Source organism: Rhinoraja longicauda, chromosome 1 (assembly GCF_053455715.1).
Source record: "Rhinoraja longicauda isolate Sanriku21f chromosome 1, sRhiLon1.1, whole genome shotgun sequence".
NCBI lineage: Eukaryota > Metazoa > Chordata > Chondrichthyes > Rajiformes > Arhynchobatidae > Rhinoraja > Rhinoraja longicauda.
Window position 1 is genome coordinate 136,595,578 of NC_135953.1, and position 25,215 is coordinate 136,620,792.

The following is a 25,215-nucleotide window of genomic DNA, read 5'->3' on the forward strand; positions in this document are numbered from 1 at the left end:
AAAGACTTCCCCCTTATCCTTAAACTGTGACCCCTTGTTCTGGACTTCCCCAACATCGGGAACAATCTTCCTGCATCTAGCCTGTCCAACCCCTTAAGAATTTTGTAAGTTTCTATAAGATCCCCCAATTCAACCTGTAAGACTATGGATCATCCCATTGAATCTGTACGTCACCCCATCCAAGGCCTATATATCTTTCCCGAGGTGTGATACTGTGTGAATAGCAGCAATATGCAGAGCTGAGGCAACTGAGCCAGGTTAAGATTCAAGAGCTAATTTTCAATGTATAAACGCATTCAAGAGAGAGCTAGATAGAGCTCTTAAGGATAGCGGAGTCAGGGGGTATGGGGAGAAGGCAGGAACAGGGTGCTGATTGAGAATGATCAGCCATGATCACATTGAATGGCGGTGCTGGCTCGAAGGGCCGAATGGCCTCCTCCTGCACCTATTGTCTATTGTCTATTGTCTAAAACCAGTGCACTGCATTAACTGGCTATAACATGATGCAAATATCCTAAATGTGTCCGTTGCCAGCTATTCTAGCCAACTAATCTTCACAGGGAATATAGAAACAAAATGCTGAAGTGACTCTGTACAGCTTAACCTGGTCTTTTTTTTCTAAAACATGAAGACTAGTATGGAAACAAAACTTGTCAAGTGTTCACTGTCAAACCACAAATTGATATCATTAAATATACCACTATTATTTATTGTGCAAACTTCTAGAAAGGTTACATACCAATATTTACTTCTAATTTCCTGTGACTTTACTGACCAATTGATGACCAATTGTAGGTAGACACAAAAAGCTGGAGTAACTCAGCGGGTCAGGCAGCATCTCAGGAGAGAAGAACTGAAGAAGGGTCTCGACCCGAAAAACGTCACCCGTTCCATCTCTCCTGAGATGCTGCCTGACCCGCTGAGTTGCTCCAGCATTTGGTGTCTACGTTCGATTTGAACCAGCATCTGCAGTTATTTTCCTACACAATTGATGACTTGTTATTTCCATTTAATATGACAACTGAGTTTGAAAAATAATTGAAAGAGATCGGCGGTTGGTAATGTAATGTTGGTGAGGCCGCACTGATTTTTTTTTTAGATTTAGAGATACATCGCCGAAACAGGCCCTTTGGCCCACCGGGTCCGCACCGCCCAGCGATCCCCGCACATTAACACTATCCTACACCCACTAGGGACAATTTAAAAAAAAAAATACATTTGCCCAGCCAATTAACCTACATACCTGCACGTCTTTGGAGTGTGGGAGGAAACCGAAGATCTCGGAGTAAAAACCCACGCAGGTCACGGGGAGAACGTACAAACTCCGTACAGACGGCGCCCGTAGTCGGGATCGAACCTGAGTCTCCGGCGGTGCATTCGCTGTAAGGCAGCAACTCTACCGCTGCGCCACCGGAGTATGGTGTACAGTTTTTGTCACCGTGCTGTGGGGAAAAATGCCATTAAGGTGGGCAACGTGCAGAGAAAAATGAATGAGACTATTGCCACAACCCAGGTGCCTGAGCGAAAGGGAGAAAACTTAAGTTTATCTCAAAACCAACTTTTAAAATCTTTAAAATCTACTCTGAGTTAATTTATTCTTACTGTAAGATTTCCCTCTGTTACTTATTTGAGTAACAGATAACAACGCTTAATGCACTTGAAGCGATAGACGGAACAGGCTCTTTGTTTGCCAAGCCTCTCTTTAGAATTCAGGCTCTTGATTCCTTTCCATACCTTCGTAAATCTTCTCCGCACTCTTTCCTACAAAACATTACATACGTTACATAATATCCCAACTTCTATATACAGTTCCCTGACTGATGAAGGCTGGTGTTCCAAAAGCATTCTTCACCCCCCCCACCCCCCCCCCCCCCCACCCCCCACCCCCCCAAGGAGCAAGATCCAAGGTATAAGATTATTAAGGGGTTGGACACGTTAGAGGCAGGAAACATGTTCCCAATGTTGGGGGAGTCCAGAACAAGGGGCCACAGTTTAAGAATAAGGGGTAGGCCATTTAGAACTGAGATGAGGAAAAACTTTTCAGTCAGAGAGTTGTGAATCTGTGGAATTCTCTGCCTCAGGAGGCAGTGGAGGCAAATTCTCTGAATGCATTCAAGAGAGAGTTAGATAGAGCTCTTAAGGATAGCGGAGTCAGGGGGTATGGGGAGAAGGCAGGAACGGGGTATTGATTGATAATGATCAGCCATGATCACATTGAATGGCGGTGCTGGCTCGAAGGGCCGAATGGCCTCCTCCTGCACCTATTGTCTATTGTCTATCCTAATCTTGTGATTTGTAGTATGTCACTGTGTCCTAGTCTTCTCGGGATCATTTAGCCTCATCGTCTTCTATTATTGTCTCTTTCACTGACTCTAATCACAATTGTTTGCAAATTGTCAAAAGCTTCCTGGATCAGTGGCGATCAGCCAAAAGGAAAGCTCACACACAAATACGATTGTGCCTGTGGAGCGTGAGATTTTTACTGAACTGTATGCAAAAAAGGAATTTCACTGTACCTAACTAAGCACATGTAACAATAAAGTACCATTGAACCATTGATTCCAGCTAACTTTAGGAAAACAGACTTACGTTCCCAATCTTACCCCAATCCCGGGGAGAATATCCTGAACACACAACAGAATCTTGAGGAGAGAAAGAGAGGGGAGAGAGAGGAGAAAGGGAGAGGAGAGAGAGGAGAGAGAAGAGAGAAAGGAGAGAGAGGAGAATCTTGAAAACTGTATCAATTACACATTGTGTAGAAAGGAACTGCAGATGTTGGTTTAAACCGAAGGTAGACACAAAAAGCTGGAGTTCCTCAGCGGGACAGGCAGCATCTCTGGAGAGAAGGAATGGGTGACCCTTCGGGTCAATAGACAATAGACAATAGGTGCAGGAGGAGGCCATTCGGCCCTTTGAGCCAGCACCGCCATTCAATGTGATCATGGCTGATCATTCTCAATCAGTACCCCGTTCCTGCCTTCTCCCCATACACCCTGACTCCGCTATCCTTAAGAGCTCTATCCAGCTCTCTCTTGAATGCATTCAGAGAATTGGCCTCCACTGCCTTCTGAGGCAGAGAATTCCACAGATTCACAACTCTCTGACTGAAAAAGTTTTTCCTCATCTCAGTTCTAAATGGCCTACCCCTTATTCTTAAACTGTGACCCCTTGTTCTGGACTCCCCCAACATTGGGAACATGTTTCCTGCCTCTAACGTGTCCAACCCCCTAATAATCTTATACGTTTCGATAAGATACGGGTCGAGATCCTTCTGACCAGTCTGAAGAAGGGTCTCGTCCCGAAACGTCACCCATTCCCTCTCTCCAGAGATGCTGCCTGTCCCGCTGAGTTACTCCAGCTTTTTGTGTCGACCATCAATTACACTTTACTTTCTTCTTATTTTCTATTTTGCCACGCAAACCCTAAATGCAACTTCATAATGCTTGCACGTTGGTGGTGATTGCCTTCGGCGTTCAGTGGGAAGTAGATGGATCTCCCTCTGGGTGCCACCCACTCTACGCTGTTCTGCCGCATGGATAAGGGCTGTTTGATGTTGCCACCATAGAGAGTATTCCTCACTGCTGCCAGCTCTGCCATCTGCTACACGTTCCTCTGGGGGTTCACAGTTCCTTCCTACACGATCGATGCTCCGCCGGCATTCTCCTTTTCATGGTAGCATCCATTCCCTTCAGCCAACAGCGTCTCCCAGGCACATTGTGTTTGACTTCCAGTTGTAATGTAAGGGTTAAACAGACTATGTGAGCTAAAATGGAGTTGACAGCTAAATTGACAGCACTGCATTTCGGGGAGAGAAAAGAGGAGAGAAAGAGAGGAGAGAGAGAAAGAGAGAAAGGGGAGAAAGGAGAGGGAGAGAGAGGAGAGAGAAGAGAGAAAGGGGAGAAAGGAGAGAGAGGAGAGAGGGGGAGGGAGGGAGGGGGAGAGAGAGAGAGAGGGGGGGAGGGAGAGAGGGAGAGGGGGAGAGAGAGGGGGAGGGAGAGGGAGAGGGAGAGGGAGAGGGAGAGGGAGAGGGAGAGGGAGAGGGAGAGGGAGAGGGAGAGGGAGAGGGAGAGGGAGAGGGAGAGGGAGAGGGAGAGGGAGAGGGAGAGGGGGAGGGAGAGGGGGAGGGAGAGGGGGAGGGAGAGGGAGAGGGAGAGGGAGAGGGAGAGGGAGAGGGAGAGGGAGAGGGAGAGGGAGAGGGAGAGGGAGAGGGAGAGGGAGAGGGAGAGGGAGAGGGAGAGGGAGAGGGAGAGGGAGAGGGAGAGGGAGAGGGAGAGGGAGAGGGAGAGGGAGAGGGAGAGGGAAGGGAGAGGGAGAGAGGGGGAGAGGGAGAGGGAGAGGGAGAGGGAGAGGGAGAGAGAGGGGGGGTGAGGGGGAGGGAGAGGGAGAGGGAGAGGGAAAGAGGGAAAGAGGGAGAGGGAGAGGGAGGGAGGGAGGGAGGGAGGGAGGGAGGGAGGGAGGGAGGGAGGGAGGGGGGAGAGCGGGAGAGAGAGAGAGAGAGAGAGATCTACTCTCTTTGTGTTTTGCTTCTGTTTGCTTTAATGAATAGTTATTTGTGCTCTTCATCATGTGCTTCCTCCATTCGTTTACCAAATCCTTAAAACGTACACTAGTATTTCATCCTGGGAGAGAGAAATGGTGTTTCTGCAAAAAACTCAGTGGGTTCAACAATCGAAAGTCCAGATATTTCGGGACTATCTTCTAATGTAAAGGTGCTCCCGTTATGTGTGTGATTTAGAGAGACGCAGAGCAAATGGAAGTTTGTAACCAAAACAGAACACAGCCACACACAAGCTATTTGGTTCTCAATGCTCTTTTCAGTCTAATTTGAATATTCTGTACTTTCTGTCGAGACATTTATAGCCTATTATTAGCAGCATTTTAATATTTAAAGTGTATTCGAATGCAAATGTATTCGATCAATCTCTTTTAAGCAAAGTAATAATGTTCAAGATACAAGCATCATCATTCTGATCAGAATTTGTCTCAAGTTCCAATCTTAAGGGGATGTACTGTAAATCCTATTGGTACCATAACTTGAGCCTGCACTCACATGTTAGTGCTCATTAATGTAACGCTTCGGTAGTTTAGTGCCTAAAATTAAAATCAAAATTCATTCTTGCATATTAAAACTCTGGGAAGATACATTAGTTAGAACGGGTCTTCAAATTCAATCTGTCAAACGTTTTCGGTACTGTTGTCTAAATTACTTAAATTATTGCATGGTATGGGAGGCGCATTCCCAATCTCATTGTACCCCTGGGTACAATGACAATAAAGATATATTGTATTGTATTGTATTGTATTGTATTGAAAGCTTCCTCCACTTTGGCTTCACATTGGGAGAATGGAGCAACATACCGTTTAAGCCCCTGTCCCACTTAGGCGATATTTTAGGCGACTACAGGCGACTAGGCTGTCACCACACGGTCGCCGGGGTGTCGCCTGTACGGTCGTGAGTCGTCTCCAAAGAGTCGTAGCGTCTTTCTGGTCGCCGCTGGATTCTCAGAATGTTGAAAAAATTTCGGCGACAGTGGGTTTGACGCCAATGATTGTAGCTTGACGTCTCCTGACGGGGGCGCTGTCGTAGGTTGTCGCCAGGTGACGTAAGTTGTCGCCGGTGCTGACTTTGGTGAATTCCATTGGCGACTACCTACGTCAACCTACGTCAACCGGCGTCAAAACCGGAGGCCAAAATGACGTGAATTGTCTTCAGTTGTCGCCGACAGGGTCGTGGCTTGTCGTAGCTTGGCGCGAGTGGATGTAGGTTGACTTCGGTTGTCGTAGGTTGTCGCCTGTGTGGTCGTAGGTTGTCGTAGGTGCGGTCGTAGGTGGACGTCCTACTTGCGACATTTGGGTCGCCGGTTGTCGGTAGCTTGACGTCGTCTACGTGGTAGGTTATTGTATTTTGTCGTAGACATTGTCGTAGGGGGGGGTCCAGTCGCCGGTTTTTCGGCGACCTGCTACGACTATGACAGTCGCCGGCAGTCGCCTAAAAAAACGCCCAAGTGGGATAGGCCCTTCTTAGCCTTCCTCATTAATTTTCATGTCATGCCGACTTCATAGTCATATGCATGTATGATATGGTACAGATATAATCAACATCTTGTCTGTAAGCAGGGTCACAAACGTAGAGATGCAGACAGCACGCAAAATGATAAATGATACATAAATTACACGCAAATTTTACAAGACAATTGAAAGAAAAAGACTGCAAAAAACGAGACATTAGTTGAACAATACACAACAGAAAACAAGTCCGTGAGTTTTTTTACACACTCAAACATGAGACTTTTTTTTGGATTGGGAGATTTTGTCTCATTTTTGGATAGGATTTGTCTCTTTATTGATATATTACTCCACTACAGGGCAGATGAGGCTCGTCAGCCTGGGAAGGCAGTCCATCTAGGGGAGGGAAACTCTGATCTAAAACCTCCACTGCCTTGTGGCCGTATCCAGTCATGGAAAAGGCTCCAGGAGTAAACCTCAAGAAAAATCCAGTCGGAGTCCCTAAGGCAGTTCGTCGTTGTCCACAACCTCGTTCTGGCAGCTCCTGCATCGGCGCTGGTGCCAAACTGTAACGGCCCTGCTGTTCCTTTGGATCGATCAGCGATGTGGAGAGGGGGGGACGTGCTGCACGGGCAACAGCCTGTCCTTCATATGACATCGCCCAGGCTTGCATCCGACCACACATCCACGCTGCTCTAGCCGAGGTTTGGAGCAAGCAGCCAACCACCAGGATGCATCACCCATGGTCGGTCATGACCGAGGGGGGCTTTAGGCTTCACTACAAATTGTCACGATGAATTCATTTCATTTCTTTCTCATATCATATCAAGATCACATACCTTACACAATAGATAATAGACAATAGACAATAGGTGGAGGAGTAGGCCATTCGGCCCTTCGAGCCAGCACCACCATTCAATGTAGTGTAAGAAAATAACTGCAGATGCCGGTACAAATCGAAGGTATTTATTCACAAAATGCTGGAGTAACTCAGCAGGTCAGGCAGCATCTCAGGAGAGAAGGAATGGGCGACGTTTCGGGTCGAGACCCTTCTTCAGACTGACACCATTCAATGTGATCATGGATGATCATTCTCAATCAGCACCCCGTTCCTGCCTTCTCCCCATACCCCCTAACTCCGCTATCCTTAAGAGCTCTATCCAGCTCGCTCTTGAATGCATTCAGAGAATTGGCCTCCACTGCCTCCTGAGGCAGAGAATTCCTTCATGCACATCGGGTTAATATACCACTATTTCTTTAATATTCTTTTGAATATGCTTTTGGACAACGTCATACGAATAACAACTTGCACTTAAACAGCTTGCCATCAAGGAATCTTCAATAAAAATTTGACCTGAACAAACTTTGAACTTGGGACAGTACAGTAGACAAACAAGGTCCTTGACTCAGAATATCTGTGTGCCGAACATGCTGCCATCATGCCGTTGTCTAACGTCTCCTTTTGGCTAATAATCTCTAATCCTGGCCGCTTGAGAAAACCTGCGAAAAGTAATTATTAGAGTCTTATCATAATGAAAAAAACAATGATAGAACACGATGATGCAAAGGAGTTCTGAGAAGACATTAAAAAAAGTAATGATGTAGTACCTATCATAAATCTAGGACATCCTAATGGGCTTTACAGGTAATTAAGTGTCTCTGATATTACCTTCACAATGCAGAAAGTGCAGCAAAAACAATGCAAACACAGGTTTGCATGAACAGCAATATTACTGTGAACAAAAGGGTCAATGACAAGTGATGACCCCTAATTTTTATTCAAAGCACTGGTGACAGCTTTTCCTCTCTTCTACAACAAAGTGATATCACACCTTTTAAATTCTCTGAGAAAGGCAGAATGAGACTCGCTTGTACTCGCTGGAATTTAGAAGATTGAGGGGGGATCTTATAGAAACTTACAAAATTCTTAAGGGGTTGGACAGGCTAGATGCAGGAAGATTGTTCCCGATGTTGGGGAAGTCCAGAACAAGGGGTCACAGTTTAAGGATAAGGGGGAAGTCTTTTAGGACCGAGATGAGAAAGTTTTTTTTCACACAGAGAGAGGTGAATCTGTGGAATTCTCTGCCACAGAAGGTAGTTGAGGCCAGTTCATTGGCTATATTTAAGAGGGAGTTAGATGTGGCCCTTGTGGCTAAAGGGATCAGGGGGTATGGAGAGAAGGCAGGTACGGGATACTGAGTTGGATGATCAGCCATGATCATATTGAATGGAGGTGCAGGCTCGAAGGGCTGAATGGCCTACTCCTGCAACTATTTTCTATGTTTCTATGTTTCTATGTTTCAGTGTCTCATCCCAAAGAGGACTGCTCAAAAAGTGTAGAATTGCATTATTATTAGCCTAAATTGTATGTTTGTTTAGAATTGTTAACATCGTTTCCCCCTCCACGGATACTGTCTGACCTGATGGCTGTTTTCAGCAGTTTGTTTTGGTTTTGTTTCAGGAATGTAGGTGGAAAGCATAGGAGATTGACCAGGACCCGATGGTAAACTTTGTCTACATGGATTTCAACAAGGCCTTTCTTCAGTTTAGTTTCGAGATACAGCGCGGAAACAGGCCCTTCGGCCCACTGAGCCCGCACTGAGCAGCGATCCCCGCGCATTAACACTATCCTACACACACATTGGGCAATTCACATTTATAGCTAGCCGATTAACCTACAAACCTGCACGTCTTTGGAATGTGGGAGGAAACCAAAGATCTCGGCACGGTAGCGCAGCGGTAGAGTTGCTGCTTTACAGCGAATGCAGCGCCGGAGACTCAGGTTCGATCCTGACTACGGGTGCTGCGCTGTAAGGAGTTTGTACGTTCTCCCCGTGACCTGCGTGGGTTTTCTCCGAGATCTTCGGTTTCCTCCCACACTCCAAAGACGTACAGGTATGTAGGTTAATTGGCTGGGTAAATGTAAAAATTGTCCCTAGTGGGTGTAGGATAGTGTTAATGTACGGGGATCGCTGGGCGGCACGGACTTGGAGGGCCGAAAAGGCCTGTTTCCGGCTGTATATATATGACATGATATGATGATCTCGGAGAAAACCCACGCGGTCACGGGGAGAACGTACAAACTCCGTACAGACAGAACTCATGGTCGGGATCGAACCTGGGTCTCTGGGTCTCTTGTGCTGTAAGACAGCAACTCTACCGCTGCACCACAAGCCTTTGATGGTAGGCTTGTTCAGAAAGCTAGATCACAGGGGCTTGGTTTATAGGAATCAGTGAAGAGAGTTATCTTAGAATACAATAGGATCTAGATGAACTGAGACAGTGAGTCAAGGGATGGTGATGTAGGCTGCAACAGTGTGGAATCACTATTTAAAAAAAATAATTCAATTTTGAGAAGGCTGCCCTGGGTAATAATTTAAGGAGAAATTCAACTGAAGACACTTCTCTCTCTGCCTGCCTAGGAATCAAAAGATTTGAGCCGAATGCAAAAAGTCTTTGCTCATTGAATTACTGAAATTGTGAGCTGAAAATACTCTTTCGTGGGTCACAAAATGTCAACACAATAGACAATAGACAATAGGTGCAGGAGTAGGCCATTCGGCCCTTCGAGCCAGCACCGCCATTCAATGTGATCATGGCTGATCATTCTCAATCAGTACCCCATTCCTGCCTTCTCCCCATATCCCCTGACTCCGCTATCCTTAAGAGCTCTATCTAGCTCTCTCCTGAATGCATTTAGAGAATTGGCCTCCACTGCCTTCTGAGGTAGAGAATTCCATAGATTCACAACTCTCTGACTGAAAAGGTTTTTCCTCATCTCCGTTCTAAATGGCCTACCCCTTATTCTTAAAATGTGGCCGCTGGTTCTGGACTCCCCCAACATCGGGAACATGTTTCCTGCCTCTAACGTGTCCAACCCCTTAATAATTTTATATGTTTCGATAAGATCCCCTCTCATCCTTCTAAATTCCAGTGTTAATCATCTGACACTGAAAGCAATTTTGATCGCTGATGTATATGTTTCATATTTGTTTTCACTGCCATAAACCCAGTTGCAGTTAAAGAGATGGGAGATTTTAAAAAAACAAATGGTTTATATTTTGTTTGTCGTACTATGCCCAAAGAGAGATTTTTTAAACGTTCTGGCATATGTTGAAGTGTGTAGCGACACAGAGTCAATGAGTAATATAGCATGGAAATAGGCCCTTCAACCCAACTTGTCCATGCTTCCAGGGATCCATCCGCACCCGGGTGGTGTTGGAAAGGGACTACTCACTGTCCACGGGCACCCTGGGGGATTTCCTGGACCGCTGGGCACCGCGGGGGGTTGAATGCATCTTTGACAAGGAGTATAAGAAAATAACTGCAGATGCTGGTACAAATCGAAGGTATTTATTCACAAAATGCTGGAGTAACTCAGCAGGTCAGGCAGCATCTCAGGAGAGAAGAAATGGGTGACGTTTCGGGTCGTTCTGTCTCCACCTATATCCTTCCTTTGTCCCGCCCCCCTGACATCAGTCTGAAGAAGGGTCTCGACCCGAAACGTCACCCATTTCTTCTCTCCTGAGATGCTGCCTGACCTGCTGAGTTACTCCAGCATTTTGTGAATAAATATCTTTGACAAGGAGTGTCAGATAGTTGTATAATAGTTTATTGTTTGTCTTATATTATGGTGGTGGGTTCCGTTTTGGTTTTATTGTATTGTATATATTATTTTAATATTTGACTAAATATTTTTGATTTAAAAAAAAACATGTCCAAGGGGCCTTCCTGAGCTAGTCCAATTTGCCTGAACTTGGCCATAATCCTGTAAACATTTTCCTATTCATGATCCTGTCCAAATATCGTTTAAATATTGTAATTCTAGCCGCCTCCACCTCTTTCTGTGTCACCTCATTCCAAATACTCATCACCCTCTATGTGAAATGAAACTCAGATTCTCTTTCCCCTATCACTTTAAACCTCAGCCCTCTAGTTTTAGACTCCCCCCTACCCCGCAAAAATAGACTGTGAAAATTTACCTGATCTATGCCCCACATGAATTTATAAGTCTCTCTAAGGTCACCCTTCAGCCTCAGTTGCTCCAGGGAGCAGAATCCCAGCCTATCCAGTCTCTTGCAACATCCTTGTAATCGTTTCTGCACCCTCGTTAACTTATTCACACTCTCCCGACAGTACGGTGACCAAAGCTGCAAACAATATTCTGAAGAAGGGTCTCGACCCGAAGCGTCACCCATTCCATCTCTCCAGAGATGCTTCCTGACCCGCTGAGTTACTCCAGCATTTTGTGTCTACCTTCGATTTTAAACCAGCACCTGCAGTTTTTTTTCCCAAACGATATTCATAGAAACATAGAAAAATAGAAAATAGGAGCAGGAGGAGGCCATTTGACCCTTCGAGCCAGCACCGCCATTCATTGTGATCATGGCTGATCGTCCCCAATCAATACCCCTTGCCTGCCTTCTCCCCATACCCCTTCATTCCACTAGCCCCTAGAGCTCTATCTAACTCTCTCTTAAATCCATCCAGTGATTTGGCCCCACTGCCCTCTGTGGCAGAGAATTCCACAAATTCACAACTCTCTGGGTGAAAACATTTTTCTCACCTCAGTTTTAAATGGCCTCCCCTTTATTCTAAGACTGTGGCCCCTGGTTCTGGACTCGCCCAACATTGGAAACATTTTTCCTGCATCTAGCTTGTCCAGTCCTTTTATAATTTTATACGTCTCTATAAGATCCCCTTTCATCCTTCTAAACCCCAGTGAATACAAGCCTAGTCTTTTCAATCTTTCCTCATCTCACAGTCCCTCCATCCCAGGGATCAATCTCGTGAACCTACGCTGCCCTGCCTCAATTACAAGCATGTCCTTCCTCAAATTAGGAGACCAAAACTGTACACACTACTCCAGATGTGGTCTTACCAGGGCCCTGTACAACTGCAGAACAACCTCTTTGCTTCTATACTGAAATCCTCTTGTTATGAAGGCCAACATTCCATTAGCTTTCTTCACTGCCTGCTGTACCTGCACGCCAATTTTCCTGGTGTGGTTTCACCAATGTCCCATACAGCTCTACGTACAGGTGCCAGGCCTCGTGTACTCAGTGCCCCATCCAATGAAGGCAAACATGACATATGCCTTCTTCATTACATTGTCCACCTGAGTCGCCACTTTCAGGGAACTTTGTACTTATAAACCTAGGGGTCGTTCTGTTCTACAACACTTCCCAGAGCCCTATTGTTTAAGTCCTGCCTTGATTTTGCTTCCCAAAATTAGAACATCGAACATAGAAGAGTACAGCACAGGAATAGGCCCTGAGGCCGATAGTGTCCACACCAAACATGATGTCAAGTTAAACTAATCATCTCCCCCTGCATGTGATCCATATCCCTATATTCCCTGCATGTCCATGTATCTGTCCAAAAGTCCCTTCAATAGACAATAGACAATAGGTGCAGGAGGAGGCCATTCGGCCCTTCGAACCAGCACCGCCATTCAATGTGATCATGGCTGATCATTCTCAATCAGTACCCCGTTCCTGCCTTCTCCCCATACCCCCTGACTCCGCTATCCTTAAGAGCTCTATCCAGCTCTCTCTTGAATGCATTCAGAGAATTGGCCTCCACTGCCTTCTGAGGCAGAGAATTCCACAGATTCACAACTCTCTGACTGAAAAAGTTTTTCCTCATCTCAGTTCTAAATGGCCTACCCCTTATTCTTAAACTGTGGCCCCTTGTTCTGGACTCCCCCAACATTGGGAACATGTTTCCTGCCTCCAACGTGTCCAACCCCATAATAATCTTATACGTTTCGATAAGATCTCCTCTCATCCTTTTAAATTCCAGTGTATACAAGCCTAGTCGCCCCAGTCTTTCAACATATGACAGTCCCGCCATTCCGGAAATTAACCTAGTAAACCTACGCTGCACGCCCTCAATAGCAAGAATATCCTTCCTCAATGCCATTATCAAGTCTCCCTTCAGCACCAAGGCTGGCCGTGTGCTCTGGGCACCAACTACTCTGTGCAAAAAAAATTGCACTGTCTATCTCCTATGGACTTTGCTCCTCTCACCTTAGTTTTTTTCTTCTTAAGCCCTTTGCTCCTCCAGGGAGCATAGGCCAATGACAAATGTCCTCCACCTCACTTGGTGTTTGGCGGTTCTTTCGAGATCTCCCCAGTTGAGCCCACTCCCGGACATTTCTGCCTGGACCCCTCTTCTCCAGCTGTTCCTGGGGCGACCTCTTTTCCTTTTTCCTTGGGGGTTCCATTTCAGGACTTGCCGGGCGATGTTTGTGGCAGGTTTTCTGAGGGTGTGTCCAATCCAACTCCATTTTCTCCTTCATATTTGTAAGTCAATGGGATCCTGGCTTGTTCTTTTCCACGGGTCCGCATTGCTTACTTTGACTCTCCACCAGATGCTGAGTGTTCTCCTGAGGCAGGTGTTAATGAATGTTTGCAGCCTGTTTGTTGTGTGTTTCGTTGTTTTCCATGTCTCGGATCCATACTTGCTTCACATTTGAGTTAAAGATGTGTATTTTGGTGTTGATTGAGATGTGCTTTGAGCTCCAGATCTTCCTGAGCGTGTTAAACACCACCCTAATGCTATGCCCTTTAGTATTTGACTGTTGAACCCTGGGGGGGGGAAATCTATGACCCTATTGATGCCTCTTATAATTTTATATATTTCCATAAAATTCATCACCTCACACTTGTCTGAGTTGAATTCCATCTGCCTTTCTATTGTTCATCATTGTCCCAGTCGACTGTTTTGATCCTGTTGTAATCATAGACAACCATTTGCACTGTCCATCACACCACCAATTATTGGTGTCATCTGCAAAATAATTAATCATGTCACCTATATTCCCATGCAAATTATTATATATAGATGTATGACAAACAGCAATGGACTTATCAGCAGTCCCAATGGCACACTGTTGATCACAAGCTTCCAATCTGAATAACAGCCCTGAAGAAGGGTCTCGACCCGAAACGTCACCCACTCCTTCTCTCTTGAGATGCTGCCTGACCCGCTGAGGTACTCCAGCATTTTGTGTCTACCTCCACTTATACCCTCTGACTCTTGTCCTGCTAAGTTACACCAGCATTTTGTGTCTGTCACTCCATTCCCTTTGTCCTGTTTTCACACCTTACACAGGTGGCACGGTGGCGCAGCGGTAGAGTTGCTGCCTTACAGCGAATGCTGCGCCGGAGACTCAGGTTGGATCTTGACTACGGGTGCCGTCTGTACGGAGTTTGTACGTTCTCCCCGTGACCTGCGTGGGTTTTCTCCGAGATCTTCGGTTTCCTCCCACACTCCAAAGACGTACAGATATGTAGGTTGATTGACTGGGTAAATGTAAAAAAAATATTTTTTAAATAAAAAAAATTGTCCTAGTGTGTGTAGGATAGTGTTAATGTGTGGGGATCGCTGGGCGGCGCGGACTCGTTGGGCCGAAGGGCCTGTTTCTGCGCTGTATCTCTTACCTACACACTTCCTTAGCTATGTACCGCCCACTCCCCTGACATCAGTCTGAAGAAGGGTCTGGACCCGAAACGCCACCTGTTCCTTCTCACCCATTCCTTCTCTCCTGAGATGCTGCCTGACCCGCTGAGTTACTCCAGCATTTTGTGTCTACCGCCATTTATACCCTCTGACTCTTGTCCCGCTGAGTTACTCCTGCATTTTGTGACTATTTAGGATTTTAATTTGTGGGTTAGTCCTATCGTTTTCCTAAACGATTTAAAAACTAATAGAATGGTAGTCACTGGTTCCATGGTATTCGCCCACTGACACTTGCTCAGTCTTATTTCCCAAGAGGTGGTCGATAGATCTCTAGTAAAGCCATCCACATCTTGCATGGGAATATTTTCCTGGACACACTTAAAAATGTCTGCCCCATCTAATCCCTTTGCACAATGGCAGCCCCAAGTCGGCGCAGCGGTAGAGTTGCTGCCTTACAGCGAATGCAGCGCCGGAGACTAAGGTTCGATCCTGACTACGGGCGCCGTCTGTACGGAGTTTGTACGTTCTCCCTGTGACCTGCGAGGGCTTTTCTCCAAGATCTTCGGTTACCTGCCACACTCCGAAGACCTACAGGTGTGTAGATTAATTGGCTTGGTGTATGTGTAAATTGTCCCTAGTGTGTGTAGGATAGTGTTAATGTGCGGGGATCGCTGTTCGGTGCGAACGCGTTGGGCCGAAGGGCCTGTTTCCGCACTGTATCTCTAAATTAAACCCATCAAAAACACAACTTCTCCTCCTCCTCTTTTACCTCTATTGCACCTGTTGAGGTGAATACCTCCTCCTCTTTTACTTCTATTGCACCTGTTGAGGTGAATACCTCCTCCTCTTTTACCTCTATTGCACCTGTAGGGGGATGAATCATATGCCCATCCCGCAGCAGAATTGCTGGTCATTTCTTGTCCAACTGATCTTTAAGCTTTAGCTACTGTATTATCTGAATGCTGTTTTCAATTCTTGCTCCCTTATTACTGCTTAATTGTAAAGGGTACGTTTCATAAAGCAAAGACTAACAAATTACCAGATACCCTGCGTAAGCCAAAAGGAAAATATTTGGCTCCCACGCTACCAAGTGTCATTCTCAATGTGCTTTCTGCAGTGATGCATCAAATCGGTGGAAGTTCTTCAACCGCATTGTATTCGCAGTAATTACGCGTGTTTGCTAATCTCCTTAAACTGTCAGAACCAATGGTTGTGTACATCCAGAGGGACTATAACGCAAAAGCTTCCGAGGCCTGAGTGCCACCCACTGAGCCCCAGATGACACTCAACCACTTAACGCAAGAACGAGGCTTGAAACACCATCAATTATTTCTGATGCGGCACTTGCTCTCAATCCTCTGACTAGCCTTGTAACCCATGTTGTGTCAAATTGAATCATGAATTAAGTGCAGACAGACAATACTAAAACAGTTCCTAGTTCCTAACTAAATTATAGGTAGAGTGGGATATATGAGTGTCATCCACTCTGCCTACAATTTGGTTACAAAGCCCGCTGTCAAACGTTTTGTAAGTACGTCATGTTTTTGCCTTCTCACAGAACCAGACTTAAAAGATTCACCATTAACTCAACATTTTCCTTTGGAAAAAGTCCCTGGGCTGTAAATTGCATAAAGTGGTGAACTGAACGGAAAGCCTGAAACCATTGATTATTTGAAATTAACTTTGAATCATGTCCCTATCCAAGTACAATGCTTATCAAAAACATGTCCTGAGGATTGTACGGTGCAGATATTCATCTAGTTGTGTTCAAATACTGAAGAAACCTGCCAGCAGAGATTGGAAGTGGCAAAGGACAACATTTGATATCAGGCGAGCTACACTCAATAAATGTTTACAGCAGAAAGGGTGTAGTCTGCGATCATGATCCTTTCAGATAACCAGTGTTCAGCCCTGCAATACGTGTCACATTCACTCAGCAACGCTACACCGCCAAACCTTCATCACTAAATAAAAGGGAAGACCGAGAAAAAACTATGCACAAACACACCAATCTGGTGAAGATTTTCATATTTATTACAGTTATTCCAGTCCCCACTCGGGTTAGTTTTTAATTAAAGGGCCTGTCCCACTTTAGGCGATTTTAAGGCGACTGCCAGTGACTAGGCTGTCGCCGACTGTTCGCCGGGGTGTCGCGGGCATGATCGTGAGGAGTCTTCCAAGAATCGTAGTGGATCTCAGCGTGTCGCTGAGAAATCATCCGGAGTGAAATTTCTCGGCGACAGCTGGCTTGTCGCCAGGTATCGTTGCTTATTGCGGGCGCTGTCGCATGCTGTCCCCAGGTTTGCTAGGTTCTCTTAGATGCATTTAGAAGCACATTATAGTAAAATAAGTAAAGTCATTTCAAAGTACCATAAAATGCTTGTGTTTAACCAATTTATTTACCGTCAGGACATTTGACAGGTAGATTGGAGGCAACAGTTTGACGGTCAGGTAAGCGTGGGAATTTCGCGATGTTTATGGTCATCAGCCATTACATTTAAAGTGGGCTCCCAACCCAGATATGCAACCCAGAAACCAGATATGCATCTCCCTTACATTTTCAAAGAATGCCCACATACTTTTCACAAAAATCCACATAACCACTTTTAAAATTATATATTTTAATACAGCTATTAGTAAACTGGAAGCCCCTTGGATTCAGGATAGCTATCAACGGAGAAATCCCATCAATCCCATTTGCCCTGTTCTTATTTCCATGTTGTCGTGAAACTTGGTCTGTTTCGTGTGCCCAATAACTCCCCTTGGATTCTTTTTGCCACACTCACGCGAAGGAATAATTTACCCACCAGTATGTCTTTAAATACACACAGTCGGAACCCACCCAGCAACGGAAACATTGTGCAAAATCCACGCAGAGAACGCCTGTTTAGCCTTAGACTTAAGGTACTGCACCTGACTGAATTATCTTAAAAAATTGAGAAATCGCCATATCAGGCCGTACTCGGTCATGTGATTCAGCCTTCTGCATTTAGCATCGCAGTTGGCATGGCTTTTACTTAGTTATTTCTTGATATAAAGGGCCTTCCATCCCCTTGCGGGGGCTGTGCGTGTCGTTTGCCTCGGTTGGGGTCGAGCTGCCTGTCCATGGGTGCGGGGGGGAGGAGAGGGGAAGTTTTGTTGCCTCCATCACAGTGAGGGGGTGTTTGGAGTCATTGTGATGGATGTTTGTGTTGGGGTCGTGTGTCCTGTGTTCTTTTCTTTTTTGCTGTGTCTTGTGACTGCTGAAATTTCGTTCGGTGTTTGTGCCGAGTGACAATAAAGTTTTGTTATACTGTTATACTGTTATATATATATGAGTTTCAGTTACCAACTCATTCTTTCTCCAGGCATTCTGTGTGAGGTGGGAGAGTAAGGTATCAAGGAACATACTTAGAAGGATGAGAGGGGATCTTATCGAAGCGTATAAGATTATTAAGGGGTTGGACACGATAGAGGCAGGAAACATGTTCCCAATGTTGGGGGAGTCCAGAACAAAGGGCCACAGTTTAAGAATAAGGGGTAGGCCATTTAGAATGGAGATGAGGAAAAACCTTTTCAGTCAGAGAGTTGTGAATCTGTGGAATTCTCTGCCTCAGAAGGCAGTGGAGGCCAATTCTCTGAATGCTTATTGGGTTGCAGATGGTTAAATTATTTTGCCGCTTCCAATTACCACTTTCTCCCGGGTGCTCTGCAATTAATCCTTGGGGATAATGTCACATTGCAGGCAATGGACTCCACTGTGCATCCCAACCATTGACCATACATTCTGAGACAGGCCGCACAGATATTTAGTTCCATTCATTTAATAAAATCTTGCCTTATTGTAGACAAACAATGCTGGCCCAGCATCTCTGGCCTTCTCACATCCCCCCTTTGGTGATTTTGCCGCAAATGTGGCCCAAAATGTCAGAGTGAACAAGTAGCATAGCGTGAAAGATCTCTCTTTATCAATGACCATTTCACTTTGTCTCCAAAGAAACCCAATGAGTTTCTCCAGCAATGGAACCGGGACCCAGCACCTGCAGTTCCTTGTTTCTACATCAGTCAGGGCATCGACTATAGAGGTTTAAGATGTTACTAGACAAAGTGGACCCGTTGGGCCCAAACCTCTCCTGCATTGGTGCAGCACCCTGTCCTCCCCCGTCCTTTCTCTCCTCAACCCCCCCTCCCCTCTCTCTTCTCGCCCACTCCCCCCTTCCATCCTCCCTCCTCCCCTCCCCCTCCCCTCCTTTTAAACTTTAAAATGTGAATAACTTTAAAAATATAACACCGCTTTCAATAAAACTACTTGCATTATCACTAAAGTGACAATGGTGAGTAAGGTGGGCCTAAAATTGTCACGCTATCGTGTACAGTTTTGGCTGAAGTTCAGTCACAAACAAGATAACAAACGAGAATTTTTATTATATAGATGTTACAGTTGTATAGGAAGTTGGTGAGGCTGCTCTTGCAGTATTGTGTTCAGTTTTGATCATCCTGCTACAGAAAAGATGCCATTAATCTGGAAAGAGTGCAGGAAAGATTCACGAGCAAGTTGCCAGGACATGAGGTGTAGGTGAGAGGGAGAGTTTGGGCAGGGTAGGACTTTATTCCTTGGAGCATTAGAGAGACTGATGATGATCTTAAAGAGTATAAAATCATGAGGGGTGTAGACACCGTGAATGCACTTTCTTCCAGCGTTGATGAATCAAGAACTAGAGTATATAGTTTAGTTTAGTTTAGTTTAGTTTAGTTTAGTTTAGTTTAGTTTAGTTTAGTTTAGTTTAGTTTAGTTTAGTTTAGTTTAGAGATACAGCGCGGAAGCAGGACATTCGGCCCACTGAGTCCGCGCCGACCAGCGATCCCCGCACATTAACACTAACCTACACACACTAGGGACAATTTACACATACACCAAGCCAATTAACCTACAAACCTGCACGTCTTTGGAGTGTGGGAGGAAACCGAAGATCTCGGAGAAAACCCACACGGTCAAGGGGAGAACGTACAAACTCCGTACAGACAGCACCCGTAGTCGGGATCGAACCTGATTCCCCGGCACTGCAAGCACTGTAAGGCAGCAACTCAACCGCTGCCCTCACCCCCCCCCCCCCCCCGCGCCGACCAGCGATCCCCGCACATTAACACTATCCTACACACACTTGGGACAATTTACACATACACCAAGCCAATTAACCTACAAACCTGCACGTCTTTGGAGTGTGGGAGGAAACCGAAGATCTCGGAGAAAACCCACACGGTCAAGGGGAGAACGTACAAACTCCGTACAGACAGCACCCGTAGTCGGGATCGAACCTGATTCCCCGGAACTGCAAGCACTGTAAGGCAGCAACTCAACCGCTGCCCTCACCCCCCCCCCCCCCCCCCCCCCCCCCAGGCCTGTAGGTTTCAGGTGATAGGGGAGAGATTAAAAATAAAATCTTTTTCACACAGAGTGTGCTCTGTGCATGGAATGAGTTGCCAAAGGAAATGATTGAGGCAGGTACAAAATGATATTTCATTTGGACAGATACATGGATAGAAAAGGTTTATAATGCTATGGGACAAATGAGGGTAAATGAGACTGGCTTGGATGGGCATTGTGGTTGGCATGGACCTGTTGGGCCAAAGTGCTGTGTGACTCTATGACCCGTAAAAGCCAACAGACATTGCAATCCTTTTAAACTCAAATTTTACATTATCTCTTAAGTTTTTGTATGTAAGAAGAGACAGACTAAGTGGCCAATTGGTTGATGCCCAATGTTTGAACTCCATAGTAGTCCCCTCAATAGACAATAGACCAATAGGTGCAGGAGTAGGCTATTCAGCCTTCGAGCCAGCACCAGCCACCCTCCAGACTAACTCTTCTCTCCCTGCCATTCTACCATTGCAATCCTTTACTTCTTTGTTCCTGAGCATGAACCGTGTTTTCAAATTTTTTTAATTTTTTTAAAAGAACTGATAAGCCTTTAAATCCTGCCCTGATTTAGCCATAGAATGATAGTCACACAGCAAGGAAACAGGCCCATTGGCGTCACCTGCCCACACCGACAAACATGTCCTGTCAACACTAGTCCCACCTGCCTGCATTTGTCCCGTATCCCTCAAAACCTACCCAACCAATCTAATTGCTGCTTAAACATTGCAATAGTCCCTGCCTCATTTACCTCCTCTGCAAGTTCGTTCCATACACCTAGAAACATAGAAAATATGTGTAGGAGCAGGCCATTCGGCCCCTCGAGCCAGCACCGCCATTCGATATGATCATGGCCGATCATCCAAAATCAGAACCCCGTTCCAGATTTTTCCCCATATCCCTTGATTCCGTTAGCCCTAAGAACTAAATCTAACTCTCTCTTGAAAACATCAAGTGAATCGGCCTCCACTGCCTTCTGAGGCAGAGAATTCCACAGATTCAGAACTCTCTGGTTGAAAAAGTGTTTCGTCATTTCAGTCCTAAATGGCCGACCCCTTATTCTTAAACTGTGACCCCTGGTTCTAGACTCCCCCAACATCGGGAACATTTTTCCTTCATCTACCCTGTCCAATCCTCCAAGAATTTTATCTGTTTCTATGTTTCTATATGTTTCTATGTTTCTATGTTTCTATACCTACCACCCTTTGTGTGAAAAAGATCCCCCTCAGATGAAATCTTTCGCCTTAAACCTATGTCCTCTGGCTCTCAATTCCCCAACTCTGGGCAAGAGACTCTGTGCTTCTACCCAATCTTTTCCTCACATGATTTTACACTATAAGATCACCCCTCATACTCCTGCGCTCCAAGGAATAGAGACCCAGCCTACTCAACCTCTCCCTATAGCTCAGACAGTCTAGACCTGGCAACATCCTTGTAAATCTTCTCTGTGCCCTTTCCAGCTTTATGAGGGAGCTTCCTGATCTTGCTGTATCTTCGGCAAGTGATCAGTAGAGTCTCTGGAGAAATGGCTGCATTCAATATGTTCTGGTTCAGTGCCACCACCTAGAACTCTGCAACAGGGTAACCTGCCAACACTATGCATTTTGCCTCATCCGCAGTAGGTGCTCTGGATATCGGTCAAGGTGCAAACAAAGCCTATACCAATTTTTTGAACTTGCTTCTGAGCTTAGGTGAACTTAGATCCTGTTAGCTTACTGTTAGTTCCTTGGGCAAATATGACAAGACTGCATAATTGGTTCCTTTGAAATCGCCAGAAGACTCCAACGTGACAATGAAACTTCCTGGCCGAGACAATTTGTGAGTAAAGCTAAGATTTATAGAAGACAAATCGTATTAAATAACTAACATAACGGAAACCTCTTGGAACCAACAACTTAACAATGTAACAAACAATGATTGATTTGTAATTAATGTTATCATCAAATCATGGCCAAATGCTCTGTTCACCCTTTCTCAAAGATTCAGAATGTAATCAGTGTTAATGTATTCATATGTTGGCATTTTAGCATTTCTTCAATGCTGTGACTAATTTTAATCACAACAAAATAATTCCTTATGGTTATTCATGCTTTTTGCTACGTGGAGCTCTGTCTCTGTTGGTTCAGTAATGCACGGCCTTCAGACAGCAATTAGCCACAGATGCGATCATGACAACATAATTTAATTGTGAACTCAGACAAAAGAATGTTTTAAATATTCAATAGTCTGATTAATTTTGCACAAACTTCTAGGTCGTCAGAGTATAAGGAGATAGACAGAAAAAGCTGGAGTAACTCAGCGGGACGGGCAGCATCTCTGGAGAGAAGGAATGGGTGACGTCATCCATTCCTTCTCTCCAGAGATGCTGCCTGTCCCGCTGAGTTACTCCGGCTTTTCCTTTCTATCTATAAGAATAAGGAAACGGAGAAAGGCCACTTAGCACTTAGGCCTGTTCTACTATTCAGTGAGATGATAATTCTATCTGTTGGCTCAGCAAATGTCCAAATGAGAAAAAAAAAAGATTTAATACTATTGGTCGTGTCAACAATGCTGCTTTCTGAGGCAGACAGTTCTATATTCTCATTGGTATTTATTCACAAAATGCTGGAGTAACTCAGCAGGTCAGGCAGCATCTCAGGAGAGAAGGAATGGGTGACGTTTCGGGTCGAGACCCTTCTTCAGACTGAAACTGAGATGCTGCCTGACCTGCTGAGTTACTCCAGCATTTTGTGAATAAATACCTTCGATTTGTACCAGCATCTGCAGTTATTTTCTTACAATATATTCTCATTGCCTCATTGATGGGCCTATGTCTGACATTGAATGCAGCGCCGGAGACTCAGGTTCGATCCTGACTACAGGCGCCGTCTGTACGGAGTTTGTACGTTCTCCCCGTGACTTGCGTGGGTTTTCTCCGAGATCTTCGGTTTCCTCCCACACTCCAAAGACGTACAGGTATGTAGGTTAATTGACTGGGTAAATGTAAAGATTGTCCCTAGTGTGTGTAGGATAGTGTTAATGTGCGGGGATCGCTGGGCGGCACGGACTCGGTGGGCCGAAGGGCCTGTTTCCGCGCTGTATCTCTAAATCTAAAATCTAAATATTAAGGTTGTATTTTATTGCCCTACTCACCTATCGGAGGGGGGCAGATAATTACACCAATGTCCCAGGAGTAACCTCATTTATATCATCTTGTAATTTACTCCTTGGAATCCAATTCTGCTAAATCTCTTTTTTTCAAGTCCAATATATCCTTTGTAAGGCACAGTGTCTATACAGTATGAATTAGACAATAGACAATAGACAGTAGGTGCAGGAGTCGGCCATTTGGCCCTTCGAGCCAGCACAGCCATTCTATGTGATCATGGCTGATCATTCTCAATCAGTACCCCGTTCCTGCCTTCTCCCCATACCCCCTGGCTCCGCTATCCTTAAGAGCTCTATCCAGCTCTCTCTTGAATGCATTCAGAGAATTGGCCTCCACTGCCTTCTGAGGCAGAGAATTCCACAGATTCACAACTCTCTGACTGAAAAAGTTTTTCCTCATCTCCGTTCTAAATGGCCTACCCCTTATTCTTAAACTGGCCTACCCCTTATTCCTAAATTCTAACAGGGCCATTGTCTCCTTAGACTTTTAGACTTTAGAGATGCAGCAATGGAATCTTTGGAGATGCAGCCCACCGAGTCCACGCCGACTAGCGATCTCCTCGCACACCACACGCTCGGGACAATTTACAGAAGCAAATTAACCCACTCACCTGTAGGTCTTTGGAGTGTTGGAGGAAACGCGAGCACCCTTGTGCAAAACCGTTGTGGTCACAGGGAGAACGTATAAGCTCCGTACAGGCAGTACCCGTGGTCAAGATCAAACCTGGATCTCCGGGCAGCAACTGAGCAACTCTGTCACGGTGCCCTCCAGATATACAGATTAACATAGAAAATAAGCGCAGGAGTAGGCCATTCGGCCTTCGAGCCTGCACCGCCATTCATTATGATCATGGCTGATCATCCAACTCAGTATCCTGTACCTGCCTTCTCTCCATACCCTCTGATCCCTTTAGCCACAAGGGCCACATCTAACTCCCTCTCAAATATAGCCAATGAACTGGCCTCAACTACCTTCTGTGGCAGAGAACTCCACAGATTCACCACTCTCTGTGTGAAAAAAAACTTTCTCATCTCGGTCCTAAAAGACTTCCTTAAACTGTGACCCCTTGTTCTGGACTTCCCCAACATCGGGAACAATCTTCCTGCATCTAGCCTGTCCAACCCCTTAAGAATTTTGTAAGTTTCTATAAGATTAATACCAAACTCGGAAAGTTTTACTCTGGCACATTTGAGATTGAGGGGAGACCTGACCGGAGCACGTAAAAATTATTAGAGGCTTAGATAGGATCGGCAGTCAGAAACTTGCTCCCAGGGTGGAAATGTGAAAGACTAGAGAGCATAGCTTTAAGATGAGAGGGCAACGTTCAAGGGGGAGGTATCTATGCACAGTTAGGCTTGTATACACTGGAATTTAGAAGAAGAGAGGGGATCTCATCGAACATATAAGATTATTGAGGGGTTGGACTCGTTAGAGGCAGGAAACATGTTCCCAATGTTGGGGAAAGTCCAGAACCAGGGGCCACAGTTTAAGAATACGGGATAGGCCATTTAGAACGGAGATGAGGAAAAACCTTTTTCAGTCAGAGAGTTATAAATCTGTGGAATTCACTGCCTCAGACGGCAGTGGAGGCCAATTCTCTGAATGCATTCAAGAGAGAGCTAGATAGAGCACTTAAGGATAGCGGAGTCAGGGGGTATGGGGAGAAGGCAGGAACGGGGTACTGATTGAGAATGATCAGCCATGATTACATTGAATGGTGGCGCTGGCTCGAAGGGCTGAATGGCCTACTCCTGCACCTATTGTCTATTGTCTAGATCAAGTTCCATGCACAGAATGAGTTGGGTACCTGTTAGGGCAGATAGGATAGTGGCATTTAAGAGGCTTTTCAGGGAGACACATGGATATTCAAGAATGTAGGGATATGAATCTTCTGCAAGTGAAGGAGTTTAATTTAAATTGGCATTATGTTCATCGTGGGCATTGTGGGCTGAAGGGCATGTGAGTGTGCTGTATATTTGGGTATGTTCTATGCACTAGAAATAATAATTACGTCCAAGGATTTAACATCACCGCAGATGATCAAAATATTAGTCAGAGCTTCAAATGTCCTCTGGGCTGCGTGGTTTACACAGTGACAGAGCTATGATGGCAATGGGATTCCAGAAGTTATAAGTTTCAATAAAACAATGCAAGTCACAGCAATAACGCAATTTCCCCTCATGTGATCAGTGTGATTATA